Source organism: Engystomops pustulosus, chromosome 8, assembly GCF_040894005.1.
Source record: "Engystomops pustulosus chromosome 8, aEngPut4.maternal, whole genome shotgun sequence".
Lineage (NCBI taxonomy): Eukaryota > Metazoa > Chordata > Amphibia > Anura > Leptodactylidae > Engystomops > Engystomops pustulosus.
This window is the reverse complement of record NC_092418.1, coordinates 77166265-77192962: the sequence shown is the minus strand read 5'-3', so window position 1 is coordinate 77192962 and position 26698 is coordinate 77166265. Positions and strand designations below refer to the sequence as shown.

At 40.7% G+C, this 26698-nt stretch overlaps 1 protein-coding gene and 1 long non-coding RNA gene across 4 annotated transcripts in view; one reads left to right on the top strand and one right to left on the bottom strand.

Annotated features, from left to right (window-relative positions):
• The window catches only part of ERBB4 (erb-b2 receptor tyrosine kinase 4), a 642433-nt gene that overhangs the window by 215003 nt on the left and 400732 nt on the right, over positions 1-26698 (top strand). The gene's annotated exons all lie outside the window — the stretch shown is intronic.
• LOC140074652 (uncharacterized) overlaps positions 14796-26698 on the bottom strand; it is a 31033-nt gene continuing 19130 nt past the window's right edge. Inside the window, exon 2 of the long non-coding RNA XR_011849235.1 lies at positions 14796-15804. This is a non-coding gene — a long non-coding RNA (uncharacterized lncRNA). The remainder of the gene's footprint in view (positions 15805-26698) is intronic.

Here is a 26698-nt window from a genome sequence, read left to right as displayed (position 1 = left end):
AAAATATTTTTCAAAGTTTACTATTATGACCTGCTCTGTTCATTTATGTTATCACTCTTTAAGCTTCAGTAAATCTCTTTAAGGCTTGTCTTTACAATATTACTATAAATTGTGGTGGTGTTCACAAAATCACTATAAAATATAGCAAGTGTTAGCATTTTTACTGTGTTTTTATGAGCAAAAATTAGGATACAGAAGCAACACATTTAAGCATCCTTACTGCCTTAACAAATGTGCTACGTCCACATTCCTAATATTCCGTTCCGTTCATATTCCTAACTTTAACACGTTTAATAACAGACAGATTTAGTCAATCTTTATGGTAATAAAATGTTTTCTTCAAGTTTTATTATGCAATGTCTCCTAAAAGCAATATTTGCAATTTGTACTTTCGTCCACATGTGAGGGCTTTCTGTTCATTATGCCTAGTCCCACTTTCCTGCTGTAGGTTTTTTTTCCGTACGCTGGTGGCCATGTTTATTATAAACGGCTGCTCTTCATCTTCCATCAAAGAGGAAAGGTGGTGGATGCCCTGTGTTCTTCTCAATGCTTGGTCATCTCAGGAACAGAGATGAAGCCTTTGTTCCAGGGACAGAAGGTTTCCTATGTGAACTGCTTATCAGTCTGGAAGCACCAAGTGGTTTGTGATAAAATTCAGCCATTGCTTGTGTCCTCATTGAAATGTAGAAATGCTGTGAATGGTCAGGGATGAGGTGCATTTAACAGCTTGGTGGTAGAATTCAGATTCAGTATGGACAATGGAAACCAGTAAAAGGCAAATGTGAAATAGGAAATGAAAAATGCAGATGCCTTTAATCTTGCACCGTCTGAAAACCTGACTAAACAACAAGATATTTAAGTTTCTTGAATTTATAAATAACGGATTTGCCTACACATGGGGCCAAGTTAGTTTCTGTCCATAGAAACGTACAACTTTTTGCTATTACTGTTAGTCCTGCTAGATAAGAGAAGCGTAATGCACGCAGATTTAAAATGCTTGTCTAATCTTCGTATAAAATAATCTGGTAAAATTTGATGTATGATAAAGTTGCATTTTCAGAGCCATGTTTGGTACACCCTGCGTAACTCCCTTTTCCACAATTCCACATTACTTTTGTGGAGTAATACGCAAAGCATATCGAAGGCTCCTTTTGCACGATGTGTGCTCGCCCAGCTGTAGCACCGGCAAGCACATGGCAGCGCGCTGGAAAAGAGGGCAACACATCCATCAAAATTAATGGACATATTGCCCATTGAAAGGATGGGAATATATGCAACCTGTACCGTAACAGTATGGTACAAGTTGCATATGGTTGTTAACACATTCATGTAAAACACAGACACACAAAGAGGGCCCTGAAACTAAAAACCCTTCCCAACTGTCCCTGCCTACTTGCCTGTAATACCTTAAGTGGTAGCCTTTACCTACATGTGTCAAAGTGTAAAAAAACAATACATAGAGGGATAGTCACCAAATTTGGGTAATAACCAAAAGGACAATGCAGTACAAAATCACTAGGCAAAATGGATAGTCAAGATTACAGGCAAAGGGTAACGTATACCAGAATACAAGAACAACACAGCTAGCCAAGAAGCCAAGATTAAAGCAAGCAAAGAGTACTGATCCACAAGCTTTTATATGAGAATCCAGAGCCCCAGGCCTGAATGGATCAGTACTCTGACATCAGAAAAATGGCAATGAAAATGGTGAGAGATTCTGTTAATCACAGCAGGTTAACTATTAGGGAATTTTAGGGAGACAGGTGGGTGTGTTGCAAATCAATTAAAGTTTCTGGGAGAATGAATACACCAGTGTAAAGACAGGAAAAGCCAGAATGAAACAAAATGACACTACCATCTTCTGACTCAATGGAGAGAGGATGATGTAGGCATAGATGTAACAAAGACATAGATATCAATCTTTACCTGAGCTTGAATTTGGCTAAAGATTCCAAAATGTATGACCCACATCTCACTCCAAAAACAAATATAGTTGGAATTTATCATACCCTGGTGTCATGCGCAGGCGCATGATAAGAGCCATGATTCCCCCATCAAAACGCATAAGTCTGACCTAGCATAAATTTGCAGGTTTTTAAATCGTATGCAGACACAGGGCAGGAACACTGGCCCAATTCCCCTCCAAACACTCTCCCCTCCATACCCACATGGCGTGTAGGTGCAGAGATAATTGCAATTTCATGCAGTGCGGAAGAAATTGAAATTATTTCAATGCTTCTACGCCAGATACTGGTGTGGAAGCACTGATAAATCCCCCCTATATGTATAATGGGGGAGCATCTACACCACGATTTGAAAATCAACTTATAAAATGTTCCACTCCATTGACTTCCATTTTCCCTAATAATACATATGGATCAACTTTATAGGAGCTTGACATATCCAGCTCTCCATCCTGTTTTTCATTGTAAATGAAGCCTCTAGACTGATGTGAACAAAGACTAAATGGTGCAGATACGTACTGTTCCGTACAAGGGGAATTATCCACCCAATATTGTTCTTTTGCACATTAAATAAGGGTTTAATTATGCTGAATACTTCTACTGAATCTTATTGAGCAATATATAGGCACAGGTATATCTTCACACATAAAACACTGGCCCTCTGGCTCAAGCTTTACACCAGCATCAATCCTCTGCAAAGGGGGTTATTTGTCACAATGTACAGACCTGTTTATTACATCTCAATGGCCCGAGTCATTCATAGAGTACTATAGGTTGAAAAAGTGTCTGATGAAAAAGATAATTACTTGAAATCTGGAATTTGATAGATTCAGAGTAAAAATTTAAGATATAGGGGCACATTTACTTACCTCTCCCGTCGCAATCTCGAGGTCCATTGTCTGACGAGGACTTGGAGCTGCCGCGATTCACGATCGTGTGTCCAATTCCTGTATGTGTTGCTTCCCTGCTGAGGTCCGCTGGAGTTCACCATCTTCTTCCCGGTGCATGTGAGTGCATGGCTTGCGACACAATTTTGAATGTTAAATCCTTCGCTTAGTCCGAATCAGTCGGGTTGTCCGATGGCCACGCCCCCGATTTGTGTCGGATGAAAGTCGCTGCGATTGCGCCAAAATCCGATTGCGTGCACCAAAACCCCAGTTAAATGCAGCGCAAAACGGAAAAAGTCAGAAAAACCCAACGAAAATGCTGTCCGCGGACCCTTAGTAAATGTGCCTCATAGTGTTGATATTGATGAATACATAGAAGGCTATTTGTAAAATAAATATTTTGAAAATATTTAATATTTGCATGCTCTGCTCCTCAGGGGAGGTGCCGTAATGTAATTCCTATGAGGTTCTGCAGCAGCAATGAACATGGCCTTTAAGGAAAGGCAAGCGTGTGACTTTACCACAGCAGGAATGTAGTAACAGCAGAGCTCTTTAGTGAATCCTGGGCTGAGACAAATGCAGTGTGACTGTGTCAAAAGCAGGCTGTCCCAGAGAGGCTTGTAACACTGTCTGCCTTCCTTCACGACATCAGCACTGATCTAATATCTCTTATTGTTACAGACTTCTGAGATGTTACTACAAAAAAGCAATTTCTTGATATGCAGTGCAAAGAGCTGCATTGTGACAGTCTAGAAATGTAACCGAGGTTTCCAGCAATGAGCTGGCTTCAGAAGGCGCAGTTGTGTCTTCTACCAGTATAACTGTATGCACTACACATAAGACATCCGGTAAAATATCTACTAAGAGGCACTGGCCTTTTTTAAATACGGAAAAGTCTTTGCCAGGTTGGACCTGCTTAGATCAAGTCTGATCTGGTGGAGTTTTCTGCTATAGTCAGCACAGTTTTCCACGCCTCCTGCACGCCTACTGCCCGCCATACTCCCAAAGGGGCATATGGGTCGGAGAAGCCAGAAAATTGGTGGGGAAGGGGAAATTTATGTGCCTTCACCACCAGAAAACTGGTGGAGAAGGCATAATGGGGCACATTTACTTTTAACGACTTTTTACCATTTTGCCCTGAATTGCCTAGGGTTTTTGGCGCACACGATCAGATTGTGGCGCATCGGCGCCGGCTTGCAAGCGACACAAATCGGGGGGCGTGGAGGTCGGACAACCCAACTGATTCGGACAAACCGCGGAATTTAAAAATGAAACTGTGTCGCAGGATCAGCACTCACATACACCGGGAAGAAGAAGGTGAACTCCGGTGGACCTCAGCGGGGGAAGTGACACATGCAGAAAATTGGACGCACAATCTTAGTGAATCGCGGCAGAGCCGAATCCTCATCGGACAACTCACAGCGGGCATTGCGACGGGACGGGTAAGTAAATGTGCCCCAATGAATCTACCCAAGTGTTAAAAATAACAGTACCCCTAAAATTAACAGAGTTGTCTGGGAATGATTTATTTATTATTTATATAAATAAAGGAAGATCTTAAAATTACCTCTTTCCATATTTCCCATCCGATGTGGGTCCTTCGGTTCACACTATCTACAGCCTGCTACTGTATTAAGCTATAGGTGTTTAAAGAGATGTCGCACTAGTGGTGCACCTCATGGGTGTCAGTTGTGCACAACCCCTTTTACTGTGTATGGACACCTCTTGGCTCTTTTCTGACAGCAGATGTTGGGGCCGCCTGGACAAGATGTCTGAATCCTACATTCTGAAGTGGCAATCTACCTCACTCTTCAGCTCCTCCTAGTGGTAGCATATTGTTATTATTTAAAGGGGTATTCTCAAAATTTATGGCAGAATTGGTGCCTATTTGGAATATCGTAGAAATGCTAAAAATAGTCAAAATGGGGATGCCTGTTTAACTCTATGGTAGCAGGAAGGGAAACCGGGAGCGTCATATAATTTACAGTATCAAATAAGCAGCATTTTGACTCCCTACTAAGATATAATGCATTATTAAATTAAGGGATTTAGGTTTAATAATGGAGAAAATCTGTGTTTACTAGTCCAAACAACATTTTTTTAAATATTCCAATTGAATTTGAAGACCCTGGTAAATTGCTGGTAGGTGACCTGTGATATGCATTGTACATGCCTTTACATATGATCATTACCATAATAGCAGCTGCTCCCGTGACGCGCAGCACCACTGCTTTTCTCCAGCAGCTGTTTCATGGCTGAGTGATGCTTAATGAGGGAGCACATTTAATTTGCCTCTTATATTAGAGGATATTAGATTAAACGGGGACATCACGTGAGAAACAGTGAGTGTGATATTAGCAGGGTGTCAGCAATAACACTATCACTATGTGGCGGTGTCACTTAAAATCAGCTCACACAGCATGTGAGATTGTGGACCCTCTTCTCCTGTGAATTGCATCTAGTTACCTGCCGTAGTCTAGCGGGAGTCTGGCAGGCAATGCTGAAAAGGCAGAATGTCAGGAAGAATATGCAATTTGATTACCTTGGTACAAACTGCATAACAACATGAGCGAGACAAATCTCCAGTAATGTGCTTCATACCGCATTGTATTATATTGCTTATTATGCAAGTAAAATGAAATGAGTAAGAAAAAAAAAGCATTTATTCTGGAAAAAAACAATGGCTCCATCCCTATTGTGAATTTAGACGCTGTCGCTGTTTTGTGGAGCGCAATCCAATCACCGCATTAAGTTCGCCGCAGTGTTAATATGCTAATGGTATTTACAAATGTGTCTCTAATTTAATGCTAGAATAGGCAATATTCCTGTGTCATTTCCTCTGCCACCTCACATACTGTAGCATGAACAAATAACATCAGCTGTATGAGAGTGCCACACACTCATCCGTCATCTTATCTCCAATAAAACGTTAGAAAAAAAAATCTGTCACTACTTCTATTGAAATTAATGTTTTCTCAAAAAAATTAATTGTGCTACTTCTCTATAATTCTTTTTAAAAAATAAAGTGTAACTAAACTTTCAACAAAATTGCATAAATGAATAGTGCAGATAAGAATAGTGAACTTTGTAATATACTTCATTAAGTAAATATGTCCCTGGTTTTCTTCCTTATTTATGCAGTTCATGTAAATCAGCTTTCTGTTCTGTATTCACTGACAGCTGAGAGATGAAGCATCCTAATAAAGTATCTAATACTTAATTCTTTAAAGTCAGTCCCTGGATAGCCTAATCTCCTCAAAGAGCTGAATAATCAGTATTATTCAAATATTCAATAGGGATGGAAAGAGTTAATCATTAGCCTCCTTATCTGTCTGAAGTAGATTTACCTCCTAGGGCAGTGATGGCAAACCTTTTAGAGACCGAGTGCCCAAACTACAACAAAGACCAACTTATTTATCGCAAAGTGCCAACACAAAAATTTAATTTGTGATTTATACTCCTTGCTCTGTCACAGTTTTCATTGATACCAGCTCCCTGAGGACACCAATAAAGCAGAAAATAGTCCCAGGTACAGCTGTCACTTTAATATAGATCTGTGAACAGCAAGTCCTGGGCTGTCTGGGACTGCAGGAAGATACCTGGAGTCATCTCTGGTGATGGCCTGAGTGCCCACAGAAAGGGCTCCGAGTGCCACCTCTGGCACCAGTGCCATAGGTTAGCCATCACTGTCCTAGGGCATTCAGACATTCTGCTCACAGTAGGAGAAAGAAGTTTAAGAAAAGACACAGAGAATATTCTTTTCTTAATGAAGTATATTAAAAAACATAATGTTATTACATTCTCTATTGATTTCTTAAATAAAAAGAATAGCTTCAAAGGCTTAGTTACTTTTTAATATTACTGAGTCAAAGGGTTGTGTGCTACATTTTATCACTGTCAGTACTAGCTAGATAATCAGGGACGCAACCTATACTTGTAACTCCATTTGTCAATTTATTCATACATTTTTAGTATAACAGAGGAACGCAAACACACAGAGTTTGGCTACATTCACACAACCATAGGAGGACGCGTATATGGCTACGAGCTTGTGGCTGTATATATACTTCCCTCGTAGGCCGGCAATGGGTATATGGAGCGATACGGTGCCACGCACGTGCCACACCTACCACTTCCGCCATGCGAAATGCATCACAATGGAAAGAGGAGGGGTCAACAATCCTCCTCTCCATTGCGTCGAACGTTAGTGTGAATGTAACCTTATGAAAGAAAAAACTGAATTAAAATGCCTCAGTTAGTGGGAGCCATGTATGGGGCACTACTAATACCCATGGGGTTGCCCTGACATTAGTTAGATATGACACATGTCTCGGGGTTATTGTGTACCAGTTTTCAATGCAGTTTGATAATATGGCGAATAATTCATGGCATACAGATGGGTAAAAAGAAACAGCAGGGACGGGGTTAACTGTTCCCGATCTGATGCTGAGTCCAGGAAAAAATAGAAAGAGGATCTTTGTAAATGAAATTATACTTCAACAGGGACATTTTAATTATTAATGATATTAACTAGATTAGCAAAACTCAGGCAGCCGCTTTCACCACACAGGGTGCTCTGGGGTCAAGTAAACTGGAATAACTCAGTCACTCCTCGGCACAAATGGGAATTCTTCTGAACATTACAATATTGGGATGACAGTTACTGGATGGAGTCCAATAACTCAGGCCTTTTGTGCCGCCCCTGTCATAGGAAATGCATCAATATCATAAACTCTTCTAGATCTGCGACACCATGAATATAACAGGGAATGCACACATTTATTTGGAATTACATTGAATCAGCTTTTCTACATATTAGATGTACTGCTGGTAACATGGATCACCTCTGTATACAGTTTTGTATTATGTAACAGACTGTACTTCTAGCATATATCATATACATACACATATGATTCTTAAAAATCTTACAGTAAGAAACCAAACTACAGGCTCAGGGAAAAGAAACTACATGTAAGCACCTATGGACTATGTAAGCATGCAACAGTGCCAGACACAATGGGGGAGATGTATCAATTTATCAACCAGAATTCTACAGAAATTATAAGGGTTTTTCATCATTTTCAGGCAGATTCCCAACTTGTCAGACAAGGGGGTGTGGCCTTGGGAAAAGGAGGCGTCTCCTGGTCTGTTGGCCAGGATATTCACAGTGTGTGTGCCAGAAAATTAAGTCAGAAACTAGACCAACTAATAGCTGGTCTCAGAAAGACTCCACAGTCTTAACCTACTCCAGATAAATCATCAGCATGATTTATCTAGTGCAGAATACGACTGTGTAGTCTAACATAAAAAATTATTACTGCGTTACCTTTTATAAAAGAGAAAAAAAAAAAAAAAAAATATATATATATATATATATATATATATATATATATATGAGCCAGTTTTAAAAAAAAATATTAGCTGTCTCCATTCGCACATTTTTATACAAATGGAAAATCCCTTTAAGTTTAAAGTTTACTTTATACTTAAAGGGCATCTACCACCACAAGCTTGTACAACAAGCTCAACCCCATTTGGCAGGAATTACTCTTCTTTTAGCTTCTTATGCCCTGGTTTTTACAAAAAAAACGATTATAAAATCATGCAAATAAGCCTGAGAGGCTCTGCACTCCCCTCAGGCTCATTTGCATAATTTTAAAATCCCCTTTTTTCTAAAAACCAGGGCATGAGTAGCTAAAAGAAGAGCAGATCCTGTCCTGGTGGTAGATGGCCTTTAAGCGTTTATTAATGTGCTTTTATTTCACATCAACATTATCTGTTTCCACCATAAGGAACAATCCATAATCTGCATCTACAAAGTCACACTCAAGTAGAGCAACTTCTTACCTGTTACATGTACGGTTGACATTGCAATTAATACTCAGTAAAACCAGTCTGCACTGCTCAGGTTTTCTCGCTCACCTTCCCACGGGCAAAGCGAGCTAGATAGTTGAAAGATTATAAAAAGACCAGTGGCTTCCCTTAAGCCCTTCCTGTGAAGACATGACCTGCTTGGCTGTCTCTATCTGCAATCCAAGCAAGAAAGCAAACCGGTCATGAAGGAAGCAGGAGGGAGACCGGGATTGTATCTGGCAGGTACAGAAAAACCTTGTAGAACACATCAGATCATAGGACATAGCGTTGTGCCATAGCATCGCTAATCCCTATGCTACACATAGCTCCAAGGACAAGGCCCATCCCATCATCTAGTGCTATAGAGCTGCCTGCCACCATACCGTATGTCCTTCTTACTGAAAACACTAATCTGGAATTAGTCACATTACTGCTCCGTCTAATACTAGGCGTAATGAATATAAATACGTTAATGCTTGGAGTAATTACCATTCTAAACAATCTATCCTTCACATGGCAACAGTTATTCTTTAGATCCTCTCTCTGTGGGCACCAGCTGGCACCATCCGAGGCTTTCCATTCTTCAAAGTGTCAGTACCACCTAAGAAGAGACAGTGCTGCAAGCGCAAGAAGAGGAAGGAACATTGTTCCTCTAAGATTTCGTTTGCAGATAATGGTGACTCTGGAGAACGCCGCAGCCTTGGCAAATGAAGAGACATTCAGCATAGATGAGGTTTCAGGGTATTTGAGATGTTCAGTTTCTTTCCAGATAACTAACCTTCTTTCAATTGATGAGCAAAAATTCGGAATAACTTTAATAACATATTACGATATTAATCCCTAAGAAATAATACGAGTCACATAGGTGTTTTTTTTACACCTACTATACTGTACTTTTCTACCATGAAAGTGTTACCATGGAAGTTGGATGGCAAGTGATTTGCTTGCTATTACATCTCCTGTTCTGGGGATCCAGATCCCGAATATCTGTCCAAGTAGCTCACATTATATGGATGCAGAATTACCACTGGACATATTGGGGGGGGGGGGATTTATCAAGAACTAGCACATTGATTGGGTGAGACTTATAATGGCTGGTGGAGAAACATGAATCTCCCCATCTCTGCCATACTGCGACCTGCACGCCATTATGGGTGTGTCTGTGCAGGGACCGTGTGGTAAGCGGGCTGAAGGGTGGGGATGCCAGTTGCTGACATCCTCCGACCCCTACACCTATATGGGTGCGTCAGGGCAGAGACCAGATGAGTAGCAAGGTGTACGGAGGGTGGTCTGGGGCGTGAACGCCCGGCCCATCACATTTACTATAGTTTACAATGTGGTATACAGGTCTAACAGGTCTTAGCCATATTTACGAAACCCCTTAAAGGGGCCCACAAACACCCAGCGGAGGTTATGTTAAGACTGACGGAAATTCCTCCAGTTGTGTGCCAGCTCTTGATGTTGTCCCCTAAGAGGTTCCAGCCTCCTAGTATATGTGGCACATGACCATGAAGCTGGATGAATTGCGGGCCATCCCTTAATCTGCCCAAAAAAATATAATCCCCCTCTATGTGGCCCCAAAATTGTATAATGCCCCCCTTCTTTCAGCAAATGTTATTGTTTCTATTAATTTTCTAAAAAAAATACTTTCTGTATCACTTTATGCCAGTTTTTTAGATCTCCGTTTGGAACATTGTTCCTCTAAGAGTCATTCATTGTTTACTTTCAGTGGATAGAAATCGATCACTGGTTATGTGATGTCACACGGGTACAACGCTGATTATAATGACAGCAAACAGTGATCTAGGAAATCGGAACTAGCAGTAGAAAGAATATTTAAAAAATGTAAACATGCAAAGAACAGCATAGTAACATCAATAACTACATTAACAAGAAAAAAAATAATAAATGTGTCACACACATATATACAAGGCTACAATCACACATCCTCCGATACGGTTCCACCCCCATATGGGAGGAGGAATCAACATCAATTATGAATTTCTGCTACCAATGGTCACCGTGTCTCCATATTAAAAGCGTTGGAGAACACTCATTATGTATGTTCAGCAGATGCCAGGGATGGATGCTATACAGTGGCATCCATCCTCCGTAGCTTCTAATGGTATCAACTGAATGTATACTTTTATTTACTGCAGAGCAACATGCTCTGCAGGAAGCCGCTGTGTCGTGTGTATGGTAGGGGGGTTGTAGTGAACTCACTTATGAGTGCTCTAGACAAGCTGAGCGTGCAGCAGATAATACTTGTAGGTAAGTGGCTGGCTACATGCAGGGTATGCTGGGTCTTTGCTAATCCCCAGTACCAGGGCCTGCATGCCGCCTGACAGTGACGTATACTTATTATCTGCCACACACTCTGAGCCTCTTCCCTAATGCTCCAACACAGATATAGTTGGCAGTACCCAGTACCCCCCAGCTAGCTATTCTAGGTTACGGTTGGACTATGAATAACTTTTTGACTTTTTGGCTCCACTGCATTATGTTGGATCCAGGAACAGACAGATCTGTTTGTACTCTATGGACCATCAGGCACTCCAGTGAAATGAATGTATGCTTTGCTGAGCAGCCGATACTCTATGAATGGATCTGATCAACTGGTATCACACCAATCAATAAGTTAGAAAATCCATTTAAGGTTTCAAAATAGTACTTCTACTTTTACTTTGTTGATAAGACTACAGTATTCGAACCTGATACTGTCAAACCAGATGAATGTTTAATGACACTGGTCCTAACGGGTTAAATAAATTGAAGTAATTGTGTTCATTGCTTGATGAATTGTGTCTAACCTGTCATCACAACGCTGTACATAAATCTATTATAAGCTGCTATATTTAGTAAATAATAAGTGTAAAATAAATGCAATCTGCAGCAAATTGTATCTTATGCAAATATAGTCAGGCCCTAAGCATATGCTACAGGCACAATCAGCACTGGGACACTATAGTTTAATAATGTTTATGGTCCCAGAGGTAAACTTACTGGAAAACATACATCCTATAATTGCAGAAGGCTCCGGAAGCACTGTGCGCTTATAATTGTTATTAATGTATACAGGCTTCACCACAAAATACACCGTTTTAATGAGCATACATATACACATACATGTAGCAGAGCTGATAGAGATGTCAGTGTCTTACACTAGGTAGACTAGGCCTAGCAAGGGTTTATTTTCTGGGAGTGCATCATCAATACAGAACATAAACATGACCCATATCACTGCTTCCTATAATCCACTATATACTATATGTACACAAGACTCCATTGAATGAATGTTATTATTCAATTTTAATAAATTAGTTGTGAAGCAACTGCATAAACATAGTCCTTAGCAGCGAGAAAGTATGGACACATGTGAGGGTCTGTTACAGGCAGTAGTAATCTGTATTCTTACATAATATTGAGATTGGTTTATCTCCTTGTAGATCTGTAAGTTAATGTTTTTTTTTTTATTCTACAGCTGATTTCCTGCTCCCTACATGAAGTAATGATGAATGGACTGTAACTATAGACGCCGGGCCATGTTTATCAAAATTAGTGCAGTCTGTACTATGTGCAGTTTGCTTGGGGAGTGTGTAGAGTGCGCCAGATTCATCAGAAGTGGTGCACGGGCTTCATAAATCTGGCGCCCCCTGCACTGCTCTGTCAACGTTTCTTTTGGTGCATCTTTAACATAAGATGTTGCGACACAATTTTGTCGGGTTGCAGTAATAAATGCGGTGCATGGTCCAACTCTGCATCGAAAACAGAATTTTGTGCAGACACAGTGCATCCGTAACACACTGGGAGGGATGTAACAAGGTGTCTCAGGTTCCGCCAGTCTCTAGCTGGAAAACACTTGTTTTTTGCTGCTCCAGATTTATCACTGTGATGATGAATTCTAGTGCAGTATAAGACTGGTGGTTCCTACTTTAGACCTATTTTTAGTTGGTCTAAAGTGTGCATCAGAATTCTGGGCAAGCGGGCAATTTCCCACAAGTCACGCCCCTTTCCCACGAGATCACGCCCATCTCCAGAAGGCCTCGCCCCTTAATCGGACAAGTCGGGAAAGTGCCAAAAAAAAAGGATAATAGCCTTGATAACTGTGGTGCACGGAATTTTAGACAGTGTTTTTGGTGCAAAAACACCTGAATTGTGGCGCAATTGCATCTATAAATCCCCCCCAATGCTGCCGCAGAATCTTTATAAATACATGTGTAAGCAGTTCATCTTAGTGAATAGTCAGAAAACTGGTGCAAGCACTTTAATAAATGAGGGCCACTGTCTGTAGATCACTGTCTATGGTGCTGAACTTCACTGATCCATATCATATCCAAGATTTTTCTTTAAATGCAGGATGGGAAACTCCTTACATATGCTCTAAGAGTTCATAGGAAGATTGCGGATTTTTATATTGACAATTCATACGTGGCGGCTAATATACCATAGCAATATTATGCCAATACTTATTGGGAACTTATTGGGTTTCTGCCGGTCCATACTTCTTAGGTCCCACTTAAATTTGTGACGGATGTGATTAGGCAGGACCTTACTCCAGTTTTAAGAGTCTCTTAGGAGATCCTTAGATGACTTTTGCATATCTGACTTTGTAAAATGGCTTTAACAGCTTAAAACATGTGGTACACAAGTGGTTAATGTCTGGGGTTTTTTTTGGTTGTGTACTAGCCATAGTTTCAGTGGAAAGCTAGCACAAATCCCCATTTACTCCTATAGGCTCAGACACATTGCCACACTTTCCAATTTCCGTGTGCATGAGGCCTTAGATTGTGCAGTCTACCTTATGACTCCTGTTCGTTGGCTTTTCTTCTTGGTTTACACCTGAAAACCACTTCCCCACTGCTATAACCTATCGGCCTGTCAGGTGTTTCCTCAGATTAATAAGGTGAGGATTTTCATTTATAGAATAACATTGTATAATATTTACACATGGATAAAATGACTGCAAAGTCAGTTTGCTCAGAAACTGTTTGATAATTCTTTTACTATTTAGACAGAATATTAAAATTTAGATAGAAAATTCCTCATACATATCCTGTGGGAGAAGAGTTTCATAAAGGGTAAAGCCTCTATGACTTTAATTCTGCATAACCTGAATGAGTGCCGTGTCATATGTGTTTATTTTGTGATTTCTTAGCCCCTAAAATTGTAAGTTATACAAATTCCCTTTGTATTCTTTAAAGTGTTTTTTTCCATGAACTAAAGTTAGGCCCTATTCACAGTATAGGGCGTTACTTGCTGATCATTGGGGGTCTCAGTGCTGAGACCCCCACAGATCGCCAGAACGAGGGGTCCTCATCGCTCTGTCTGACTAATGGAGAAGACAGGCGCGCATGACCGTTCTGCTCTATTAATCTCTATGGAGCTGACGGAAATTTCTCAGCGCTGCACTGACACCCCCACTTATCAGCAAGTTAGGCCCCATGCCTAAAGTTAGGGCCTAACTTTAATTCATGGAAAAACTCCCAGACATAACACAATAGTCAAAAGTTATCAAATCTAGCCTTGTTGTCTATAGCAACCAATTACAGCAAAGCTTATTGTACCAGAGAAAGTAAAGGAAATTTACCACATGGATGCAGTCTTTATAAACCAAGCACACTTACATGTTGGTGTGTACCTCCTGAAACAGAATACATTCTTTCTGCTGTGTTTAATAGGTTAAATTTTTGATAAAAGCAAAGTTATGCAAACGAGCCCCCGTTGCTTGTCAAACCTCCATTTGGCGTTTCCATTCAGAGGAAGGAGGCAGGCAGAAATGGTGAAGAAAGGCGTGAATAGTTAACAGATGTGATGTAGACAGGAGCCCTTGTGGCTCATTTGCATAATTTAAAAATATTTTTTCTCCCAACCGCTTAGCTATTAGAATAATTATAAAAGAACTGATCCTGCTTAAGGTGGCTTCGCCAGCATGTACAGTGTTAGTGTACTTGGTCTAGAAGCACTGCGCACATGTCGTAGATTTCCTTTAAAGAAATAAAACCTGTTTAGTTGTCATAAATAACAAAGGTAGTTGTTCCATAATTTTCACTGGGTCTCATTCATTTAAAAAAAATACATATAAATATCAGGATTGTATTTGTTGCCAAGTTTAATTTGTCCAGAGCAGTTTAGGACATGAAATCTGTGCTCTGAGTGGCTGCTATGTTGCCTAATGATTTTATTTAGTATACACTGTGGTACATGGACTGTGCCTCACCGCAGCGGGAACATGCCGACTGCTCACACCACAGAAGATGGGGTACGTCCATTCCTGCCTGTCCCTGGTGCTGGTACAGTCGCCTCCTATAGATATCAGTGGGTTGAGTGGCACTCGGCCGCATCAATATCATAAAGGATGAGGATCTATGTAGATTTCTTCAAATTCCGCATCACTACATTGCTAGATAAAAAATCAGCAGCACCATACAAGCAATATTATATAGGGTGCATGACCCCATGGTCCTGACACATCAGATTAATAGTTTCAAAAAGTGAACTACATTGCTAGGAAGATTTGCTGCTATAAATTGTAAAAAAAAAATAGAATGTACAGCATTTAATAATGGCAGCCAGACTGGCTCTTTTTTGGTGATTTTTAGCTTGACTTGTTCTTCAATATTTTTTTTTCTGTCTATACCTTTGCTATATTGTAGCTAGCCCTATAGCGGTACTGTTGAAGCAGCCATTTTGCAGACAAATCCCTGCTGAACCCTTCATATCTCCATCTGTGGTGAATTCTTGTACAGTAAATATTGGCGCCTTCAGCGGATGACTATATCCTTTCATTCATATAGAATAGCCCCACACGGTTAATAGTAGGGTGGTTTGACTCAACCTAAAGATTGTGCTTAGTAAAGTATTAGTAGTCTATTATTATTATGGACTGCATGGATTGCCATGACTTTCCATATTAATATGTTGAGACACATTGTAACAAATAATTCCCCCGGTGGGTCAGTAGGTTATTCTTTTCCCAGCGATGATCTTCCTGCTGGCTGCCACTGAACGCCGACACAGCTGAGGTTTAATATCTGCGGCCCGTTTGACATCTTTTGTCACCTTGCTCAATATTCTCAGTACATGAGGAATTCATGAAAGGCCTGGAAGTGAGAAGGCTCAGGTTAGGCTCAGAATATTGCTGCCTGGAAGGGTTTACTTCAAATTGTAGTAAATCCCCAGCTGGGAGGGAAGAAGAAAAGGATACAAAGAGAAGAGGCGGCAGAATAGGAGATGAGGAAAGATACAGAGTAAAAAAAATCAAAAAGGAATGGAGAGTGTGTATCGCTGGAATAATAGAGAGAAGGTGAGATGTTACGGAGAAGGGGTAGCAAGCAGAAACATGAGATGTCCATGCAAAGGGTTTTAGGAAAACTGGTAAAGTCAGCCTGATATCATACATGAGACGTTATCTAAACTCCACCCCATGCTCATGATACATGATGTCAGGATATTTTACCTCCATTTTATACATGTATCCCCTCACATTTACTCTTACATTGGTGATCGAGGATGACCCAAGATCATTTATTTTTAGAGTACAATAGAAGATCCGATTTTACAAATTTACTAACAACCATATTAACAGTTTTTTATAATCATAGGGGGTCAGTGTCTTCAAAATATGTAACTGTGCAATATTTCTTACATTACCCCCACTGGCTGCTTGGATGTACATCAACAGTCTATAAAAATATGCAAATTAGATTGAATTGCTGAGCACTTCAGGGTTTGGGCTTCACTTCTTAGAAGTGACCTTAAAGGGAACCTGTCACCAGGAGACCCATTTTTAGCACTCCCCTAGTCCCCACATAGCATAGTACATACACTGCCAAAGTGTTTTTGTATAAAAAAATTGGTTTTACAGAAAAAAAGTTATGTTATATTGTACCTTCCAGTGCCATAGACACTGTGACTAAGGACATATCCCCTGTGAGGGGCTGTAGAGGAGCAGTACCCCCCACCTTTGGGAAACTGCTCCTCCGTGTGTCCTTTTCAAATATATGAATAACTCCAAGGGGGTGTCACCAGGCCGAGTGATGGGCATTTTCATATATTTTAAAAGGACACATGGAGCAGCGTTTCCTAATAGTGGTGGGGGAAACTGCTCCTCTTTAGCCACTCCCAGGAGACAAGTGCCTTGTCATAGAGCACATGACATTGAAAGGTACTATATAACATATTGTTTTTTTTTGTAAAACCAATTTTTTATACAAAAACTCTTTGGCAGTGTATGTACTACGCTGTGTGGAGATTGGGGGAGTGATAAAAATGGGTCTCCTGGTGACAGGTTCCCTTTAAATGTGCTCTAATCTAGCCTAATTTGCATATATATAAAGTTAACTTTTTTGTATTTTTGGAGCAGCTAGACAATAAAAACAAACGTATGGATGGTATATGTGGGAATAACCCTACGTAACATAGTAGTTATTCCAGGTAGGAAAATCCTGGTGACAGATTCCCTTCAAATGTTACATTAATATCTATTAAAAAAACAATACTGCTCTCTACTTCCTAATTAGGAGGTAGGGAAATGCCTGGAATGATTGATCAGCCAATCACTAGCAAGGTGGGTAATTGCTACTGATTAGTTGAGCAGCATTTTTAAAGCTAACCTTGGTGGAAATGTCCTGGTTACCTCCATAATATTTAACCCCTAAAAAGCTTCAGCAGCACTTTGTAGAGGATAAAATGTAGTCACAACTTGGTATATTACGAATCCATAATAAAGTACAAGAATTTTAATACTCCTGGATGTGGCACGCTGGATCTCATCTCTTGTTTGAAAGGGTAATACCACAACCTGAAGGAGTATTCCCTAGAGCACTTCAAGGGCATGAGCATAAAGATAAAAGTCATTTTTAATAACTGACGGGCCGGCTAATATACCTAATAAAGGTTTTTTGGCATTCAGTATTTTCACCTCTGTAAAGCCCTGGTGCTGCTTTGTAGAGGTTAAATCTACTACTAGATGTTCTTTAAACACTCGGTCATCAAGAGATTAGAGGTGACTTGTATTATTTGATATAAACCTGTCAATACATTGAAAATTCATATACTGGGAAGTGGTAAAAAACATTTTTGGTTAAAAAAAAGGAGAACTACCCATTACTATAGGATTAGACATAATTTTGGAGGAAATATTCCTGATTATCAAACAAATCCGGTATAGGAAGGGCCATGAATCACATGGGGTCCTGGTGTGCTGGTTCTGTGATTTAATATCTCTGGCACAGTTTGGATGTTACCCTTCAGCACTTTCATATCAAATGAAGTAACTCCAGCAATTAGAAAAGCAGTTTTATCTAGCTTTCACGCAGACAGGGGGCCATTTAAATCATTTGCTTCCTCTATGTATTTCTCCTCAGAAATGGAGATTCTTAATCCTTTTCAATTTTGGTTTCTTGTTTCTGTAGGTCAAAAAATTGTGTTAATTGAGACTGAAATTTAAGGTTGGCTCAGCACAGGAGGACACAACTTCTGACTTTCTGTCAGGAAAATCAGCAGTGGAGCTATCTGAATGCCTCCACAAGCTCAGTATGGGGTGACTTTTTGCTAATGTGTTACCTTTGTAATCGCAGTCGGTATCCTGGTACTTTTACCCCTGCAAAGTTTAAAACTGTAATGGAAACTTACACTATAAATTACTCGGCAAGTTTCTAGCACATGATGTGGATGAGATTCTGGTACAGAACAATGCAGTAGATTAGTTGCTGACGAGTCCAGTTGCTAATCTTCTGCCACTGCCTCCAAGGAGGACCCAGCCATGGTCGGTATATCAAAAAATGTCACATTCTGATCAAAGATTGGTACATGCACTCCAGAAAACTGGAAGAAAAGCTGTTCCCATAATTTTAGTCTTATCTGTAATGCTGGACTCCTTCCCAAACTGGATGAAAATCTGTTGCATGCATTTTGGTTGTCTATACCAGTCCTTAGGAAATCTTCCTCTGTACCTGCGCTAAAACACTGGGTCATCGTTGAGGACATTCAAAACATAGATGACTTTTTTTGTATTTGTAGAAATTTATGACTCCTTTATTTTCATCTGGACGCCTTTAAAACCTCTTTTACAGCCCTTCATAGAGCAACCTTGCCTTGTGTGGTGTGGTCTACCTCTTGTTTTTGCCCTCTCATTTTTATTGTCATCTCAGCCTCCATCCACTTTTCCTTTTAGCCCAACCTCCTCCTGCTCTTCTAGTTTTCCTGTTTAGTATTATTAATGTTCACTTAGTCCTCAGCTAAGGAATATTTCTTTCCCAAGCATAATTTATGCCACCCCAGGTTGATATACCGCTTGATATAACACTTCCTCTCAACTAGAGATTCTGTTGCCCATTATTTCTTGTAATCCCGTGTTATGACATGCATACTGTGCCAGTTTTCTGAAGAATACGGAAATACTAGGGGAGACAAGGGGTGCTTCTATGGTGCATTACCCTTCATGAATACAATAATTTAGTGGAGGGGTTGTGCATGTAGGGCACAACTCCTTATGTTGCTTTACAAAAGACCTTTTCCTGCTGCTGCGTTCATGGAGCTGTTTCTTCCCCAAGGCTGATACAGTTCCCGATAGCAAGTCGATATCCCATACAGGGTCTTTCTGCTCTGAACGCAAAAATTGGGCTGGAAGGTCGTAGCTTTGTTTAAAATAATTTATTTTTTCAAAAGTAAAATATCCACCAGCACGCTGAAAAAATTTAAAGTATAAGAGCAATATCCGGTTCATGATGAACCAGATGAAGTGCTTGGTCCAATCGCGAAATGCGTTGTTCTTATACCTTTACTTTTTTCATCGTCCTGACGGATATTTTACTTTTGAAAGAATAAATTATTTTAAACAAAGCTACAACCTCACAGCGCCATTTTAGCCTTCAGAGCAGAAACACCCTGTATGGGATATTGAGTTTTCTGAAGAAGGCATGAAAATCTACCCATCCTCACCAGTTATAGGGATTCTCCGACACTCTCGCTATTTGTCTAAACAGATCTGACAAGGCGGAGTTCCCGTCCTCATCTCCCAAGAGGTCAAAAGCTCTTAGTAGATCTTTGACATCAAGGGGAATTTTTAAGACTAGTGTTTAAAATGTCAGTCTTAATAAATCCCCCCCCCCATATTTTTTTTACTTGTATAAAGCACAATAAATAAACTGAATGCAAAAACAAAAACTGTGGCATGGAGCATTTCTATGTCCAAGTATTACAAGATGCCTCGCTTAGAGTTTAAGAGTACCTATTGATACAGGCCAGATAGGTAAGTGTTAAAACAATCACATGTAAACATACAGTTATGGAATAGCCATGTAGCCGCAATGTAATACCAAGGATTATGTGACTTTTCTTCCATGGCATTTTTCTTCCTCTTCGCCTCTGATGTATGTGATAAGTCTTCGTGTTCACACTGCTAAGATTGTTCTCTTTGTGTGATAGTCACTCCAGGGCAGCAAACATAAAATTGACAGACTGCAAAACTCTGTTGTGTGTCCAGATCTGTCATGGCAGAGGGCCCTCGGGACTGTAGGGGACCTGGTGTTACAAGAACAGCACAGGCCTTGGGGTTCAACAGCTGAAGTCGCAAGTAATGTCTGAGCTTGTGTCAGCCTTAGTGATAAATGAAGCTTGGTATTTATCTAGTGCTTTTGTATTGCACATATTGCTTTATGTTTTGTATATTTTGGAGGATCCATTATCTGCTCATGTTGTTACTTTTACTTTTATGTTGCATCAGTCACAACAACCAGTGATTCTGATGTGTATAACATCCCCAGAGCCCATGTATGAGCCCAGGTATTTATTGTGTTCCCCAGTTGATAGGAAGCTGTCAGACTTTTGTGTGATGCCACTCCAGCATGGGCATATTAATGAACAATGAACACAACACGGAAACTCCTAATGCATATTTCTAATAGTGATGTCAGTTTCCATGGACCCAGGAGAAAACTCTGCCGAAAACTTAACGCCTCACAATTTTTCATTTGTAAGACATTCATGCAAATTTACTTAAAAGTATATATGATTTGTAAAATTGGAGGGTGACAGCAATCATATTTGCAATTTACGTGTCTGGGAGCTATCAAACTGTAGCTTTTAGTCTGCACTTTACCAAATAATGTCTAACTATTGATCTTTGTGTTCCACAACAATGAAATCAGATTTTTTTTTTTTTTTAATTCCCATTCCAAGCAACAGTTTTTAAGGAATTAATCATGATACTGTGGTTCTTTGTTACAGAATGCGACCCTTTAGTCAAGAACCTAAAAACTATATTTATGGTAAGCCAGTACCTACAAGGGGTGCTTGCTGTATATTATGCTCAGTTCTTTTTACTCTTAAGCCCAGCTCCATTAGGACAGGCTATGATCTGTGACTACAGTTAAGCTACAGTGCCTACAGGTAGCTTGGAATAATCCTGCTCCACGTCTTTAGGCTTTCTGAAAAAGTCATGCTTGATGTGGAGAGGTCTGCCTAACAAGGTAGTGAAAAGGCAATATTTTTCCTAGCCCTTCCTGGAAAACAAATTTGCATATTTCCCAAAAATCCCCCAGTGGAGCATCAATGGCTGTAAGTCTCCACATGCCTGCAGAGTCTCCCTAAGGAGTCTTCTTACTTCCCAAACCTAGTCACCAGCTTCTCACTCAGCTACCCAAGCTATGCCTTTAGTCTTTTTTAGTCTTGCTTGATGTTAGGAGGTTGCCTTACAAGATATACCTTTGCAACACTTTAGCTTCTTTCCAGTGTCCCTCTGTACTCAGAGATTCGTGGGGCCAGCAGAAGATCCTCCAAAGATAATTCGGTTCTGTCTACTCATTCTCCCTCTGCATCTCTGTACTCAGAGATTTGTGGTGCCAGCAGAAGATCTTCCAAAGATAATTCGGTTCTGTCTACTCATTCTCCCTCTTCCTACATTCCCAAGTAGCAAAGTAAGTATCACTTTAATATATGACTAAAAGCAGCATCTTTTAAGTTGCTTGGAACTGCAGGAAGATTCTTTGAGTCCTGTCTGGTGTGCTGGGGCGATGGCCCAGGTGCCCACTAAAAGGGGCTCTCAGTGCCGCCTCGGGCATCCATGCCATAGGTTCGCCACCACTGTGTTAAATGATACAATATTCAGTTCATTATGTGGCCTGTCTCTGTTTAGAAGATCACTTTAGTTTCTTTTCTACTCCTTCAACTTATTATATTAATATAATAACTGAATATTGGGCCAGCAGGCCTCTAAAACATAGACATAGAAGCAAATCATTGTTCTAACACACAGGACCAGGCCTTGCCGTGATGATGTCTTCTGGTTTTCTATGACCATTTAATCACATAATTTTCTTCTTGGCACATTCGCCGACATTCATTTTGTGCCTTCTTACATAGTCTCACGTTGCAGTCTGTCTCCGTTAGTTACTTGCTGCAATGCTAATTAATTGGAATCTAATGGCTGCTTTGTTTGCCGCCAAGACAAAGAGCTCGGCTGTCTCATTTCATGGAGAAGATTGTTCTTTATGTAAAGAAAAACTATAAGTGTGTTTTTTTCCAAAGCAATGCCAGCAAAATAAGGTTACCATACCTACTCCTGACAATGCAGAAGGAAAGGAGGGGAAAGCACAATGTGGAGGTAGAGATAAACTACAGCAAAACGGTGCAATCAGGAGCGCATTGCCATAATGCAACCCATGCAATTGCATGTGGCCCTGGAGAACGGGGGGCACATAAAAGTGGGATATAGCCCAGCATGCAATGTAAGCAATTCAGACAATAGGCTGATCCACATGCTTCTAAGTGTATCAGCATCCAAAGGACATTGATACGGAAAAAATGCTTCTGTATGGTCGATCAGAGAATAGAACCCCTATTTAGTGTAAAGCACCACACAAACACAGTTTTGTGCCACATTTGTTACTGAGTTGAGGCACAATTATGTCACAACAGCATGAAGCAAAGTGCACCAAGAAAAAGAGGTGCACCCTTAAATAGACCAGACCAGAGCATGCGCCAACATGAGATTATCTGGCACAAACTGCATATTAGTGAGGCGAACTGCACTAAGGCAGATTGCACCAGTTTTCATATATTTGGGCCTTATTTGACAAAGTACAGCTGTAGCAATGAATTTGACACTCAGGAGTTTAAAGAGAACCTGTCAGCAGAAATTCACATAATTAACCACTACCAGTATGTCGTAAAGCAGATTAACACCTTCAAGGTCATGTTTCTATAATGGACCAGCGAGGTGGCATAATCTAGAAAAGAACTATGTAGTGAGACATAAATTGGTTGTATATAGTCAAGGGGGCGCTGAAATCAAGCTAGTCCACACCTATGTATGCCCCCTGTTGTTTTATCCCCCTAAGTCAAAGCACCTCAGTGACCTCCTCTTGGGGAATCTGCTGAATGATGTCATAATGTTGTTCTGATGCAGGGAGAGCTTGACTTCCACCTCCATGACTTTAGACAACCAAGTTCTGCAGCTGCGCCACAAAAGGATCGTGTGCGCTGCAATCCCAGCGCACACACTTATTAAATACCTGTGCAAGCCATTTTAGCCCCAAAAACGGTTCACAGTCTGACAGAAGTACGCGTGTGACCCTTAGTATATGAGCCCCATTGGGCTTAGCAGATGCACATGCTAGGAATATATCTGTATGCAAATTAGCATTCAGTAGTCAGCTTACCAATATGTATCCTCATCCTATGGATAGAACATCAATATTACCATCTAACAAAATATCTAGAAGCCATCAGTATATCATTAAGTCATCAATATTTAGTGTAAGGACATTTTCAGTGCATTCTGATCTGTTATATTTCTGTATTGGAACATTCACAATCTATAAGTTCTTTCTTAACTGAGATAGATACAGAGGTGTAAAATGTGCATTTGTAAACTGTAATATTGTCATAATGAGCAGCCATAGAGCAGATGAGGGTGGACGTTGTCTGGTGAAGGAACCTGGAATCTGTAGAGCGACAGAGGGTGGGGAGGGGCCGATAGAAGAGGTGGCGTATGGGTGAGTGCTTGTCAGCTGGCTGATAGGGGATCTGACACTTTGATATGTTTTCGATGCCACCTCCCGCTTCTTAATATTTATTCTTGTGGCTGTGCTCCGTCTCATACAATCAGACCTTATCCGAGGAGCTGCCACATCCTCTCACATCTGTTGCCGTCCTGCAGCGATGTGATCTTCTACCCGATCGGTTAATGGCAGAGTTAACCCTTGTGCTACACTGTGGACAGTTTTGTTCTGTTGTGATAAAGTAAGTTTATCGGTGACCTCTCTGGCACGTTGTGTCATCCAAACAAGATTTTACAATTGTCCTGAGAGGCGTAGAGCGCAAACTGATGAGTTCTTACCTGCAATAGCATTAAAGATTTGCTGTCTTTCTAGTCTCTATATTCCCTTATAGAATATTAGCCCTTCCTCAGGGTATATTACACTGCTGTTGTTATTAGGTTATGTGCATTATATACATCACGCTGTCCGAAATTGTATGTTAGGGTTAAACGGTTAACTGCTAAGGGCTGAATGTGGCCACAAAGGCTCTGCAGTCATAACATGTCCAGAATAGACCGGAATCTTTACTGCTAAGTAGAGATGAGCGAGTATACTCGTCCGAGCTTGATGCTCGTTCGAGTATTAAGGTACTCGAAACGGCTCGTTGCTCGGACGAGTATTTCCCCTGCTCGAGATCGAGCATTTAATTAAACAATCACAGTGAAGAACAATGAAGAATAGAATAAAAACAGTGAACACAGTGACCACAGGATCATTTAAGTGAAAAACACAGTGAAGAACACAGTGAAGAATAGATTACAGATGTTCGGCACATCTGCTTACTTGTCGGAAGATACACGTGGAACGGGGGAGACATCGCGGGAAGCACAGGGGAGACATCGCTGGCAGCACGGGGGAGACATCGCTGGCAGCACGGGGGAGACATCGCTGGCAGCACGGGGGAGACATCGCTGGCAGCACGGGGGAGACATCGCTGGCAGCACGGGGGAGACAACGCGGGCAGCACGGGGGAGACAACGCGGGCAGCACGGGGGAGACAACGCGGGCAGCACGGGGGAGACAACGCGGGCAGCACGGGGGAGACATCGCGGGCAGCACGGGGGAGACATCGCTGGCAGCACGGGGGAGACCGCTGGCAGCACGGGGGAGACCGCTGGCAGCACGGGGGAGACATCGCTGGCAGCACGGGGGAGACATCGCTGGCAGCACGGGGGAGACATCGCTGGCAGCACGGGGGAGACATCGCGGGCAGCACGGGGGAGACATCGCGGGCAGCACGGGGGAGACTTCAGTGGAAGAAGAGGAGCGGATCCCGGGACAGCGTATCTCCTCTCCCGACAAGTAAGCAGATGTGCCGAACATCTGTAATCTATTCTTCACTGTGTTTTTCACTGCGTTTTTCACTTAAATGATCCTGTGTTCACTGTTTTTATTCTATTCTTCACTGTTCTTCACATCTGCTAACTTGTCGGGAGATAATATACGCGCGGAACAGTGAAGAATAGATTGCAGATGTTTGCATACATCTGCTAACTTATCAGAAGACATTCTTTTTCAATTAAATAACACATTTTATTCCCGAACCATGGTCCCTTTGAAAAATGCTCGGGTCTCCCATTGACTTCAATGGGGCTCGTTATTCGAGACGAGCACTCGAGCATCTGGAAAAGTTCGTCTCGAATAACGAGCACCCGAGCATTTTAGTGCTCGCTCATCTCTACTGCTAAGTAATATATATATATATATATATATATATATATATATATATATATATATATATATATATATATATATGTATGCAAATTTTCTCTTATTTTGCTCTTTTCATTCCTTTACAATATTAAATCAAAGCAAAAAAAAAAAAAATCTAAAAAGGAAATCAATGATTTTATCAATGTAGTTTATAAGTCAAATAGAAATGACACATCAATGGATTTGTAGGGCGCATGCATGACCCCCCTCTCCATTTACTTCAATAGGTCTGAGAGACCACCACATTCTGCCATGTCCATCATTGCGATGGAAGTGAATTCAGGATACAGGATGTGTGAATGGATTCTTTCTCGTAGGCAATGGGAAAAGCATTAGAAGAAAGCTAGTCAAGTGCATTGACCATGAGGCAACTCAATTTTGAGGATGAGTTGATTCACTTTACAAGCATTCACCCAGATAAATGGGCCCTGCCTGTTGCCATCTTTTACAAATGATCACATTGTTGCTTATTATGACTTGCTGGGAGTGTGAACCTTTGTAAATGGGGATACAAAAACTTGGTGCATAAATTGTATCCCCAGCTGGGTGGGTTATTCTGAGGATAGAGGTTAAATATTATTAAAGGCACAGCTCCTTTAATATCCCTAAATATTACTATTCAATTCAATAATATTTCCGACATGATAATTACAAGATGTTAACGACAGATAATCAATAAGTTGTTACAAATATGTCTCTAACAGGTCCCCCTTTCCCACAGACCACTAAGGGACTACCGGGAGTATAATTGTATACATAATATATAACTCAAGCAGTGCTTGCTTTTCAATGGTTAAAAATGGTTAAAATTTATTACACAATCCAAAAATCCCACCACTTTACAAATTGTATATATACTGACCAATAACGTATATCAAGATGTTTTAAAGCCTGGAAACCAACCAATGCCTAATAAAAATACATGCTATTGTAAATAAGTATAGGTTTATCTTACCATTTTTAAAAAAAGACTATTTGCAAAGTTGCCTAATTTTTCATTCTGCATGCTCGGAAAATGTTACAGAGTCCTCAGGATAGAGAAGCTTTTACATCTTGACAGCTAAAGGCGACTAAATCCAATACTTGTCATCTGTGTAGGATAGAAATTAAACTTATACAGTTTCATAGCTATGAAGAGTTAACACCCCTTGATGTGTGGGTATGATCACCCTTATGTAGCTTCACATCATGCAAAACCTCCCCTATTATCTCAGTGGATACACTTACTGATGCAGATAGA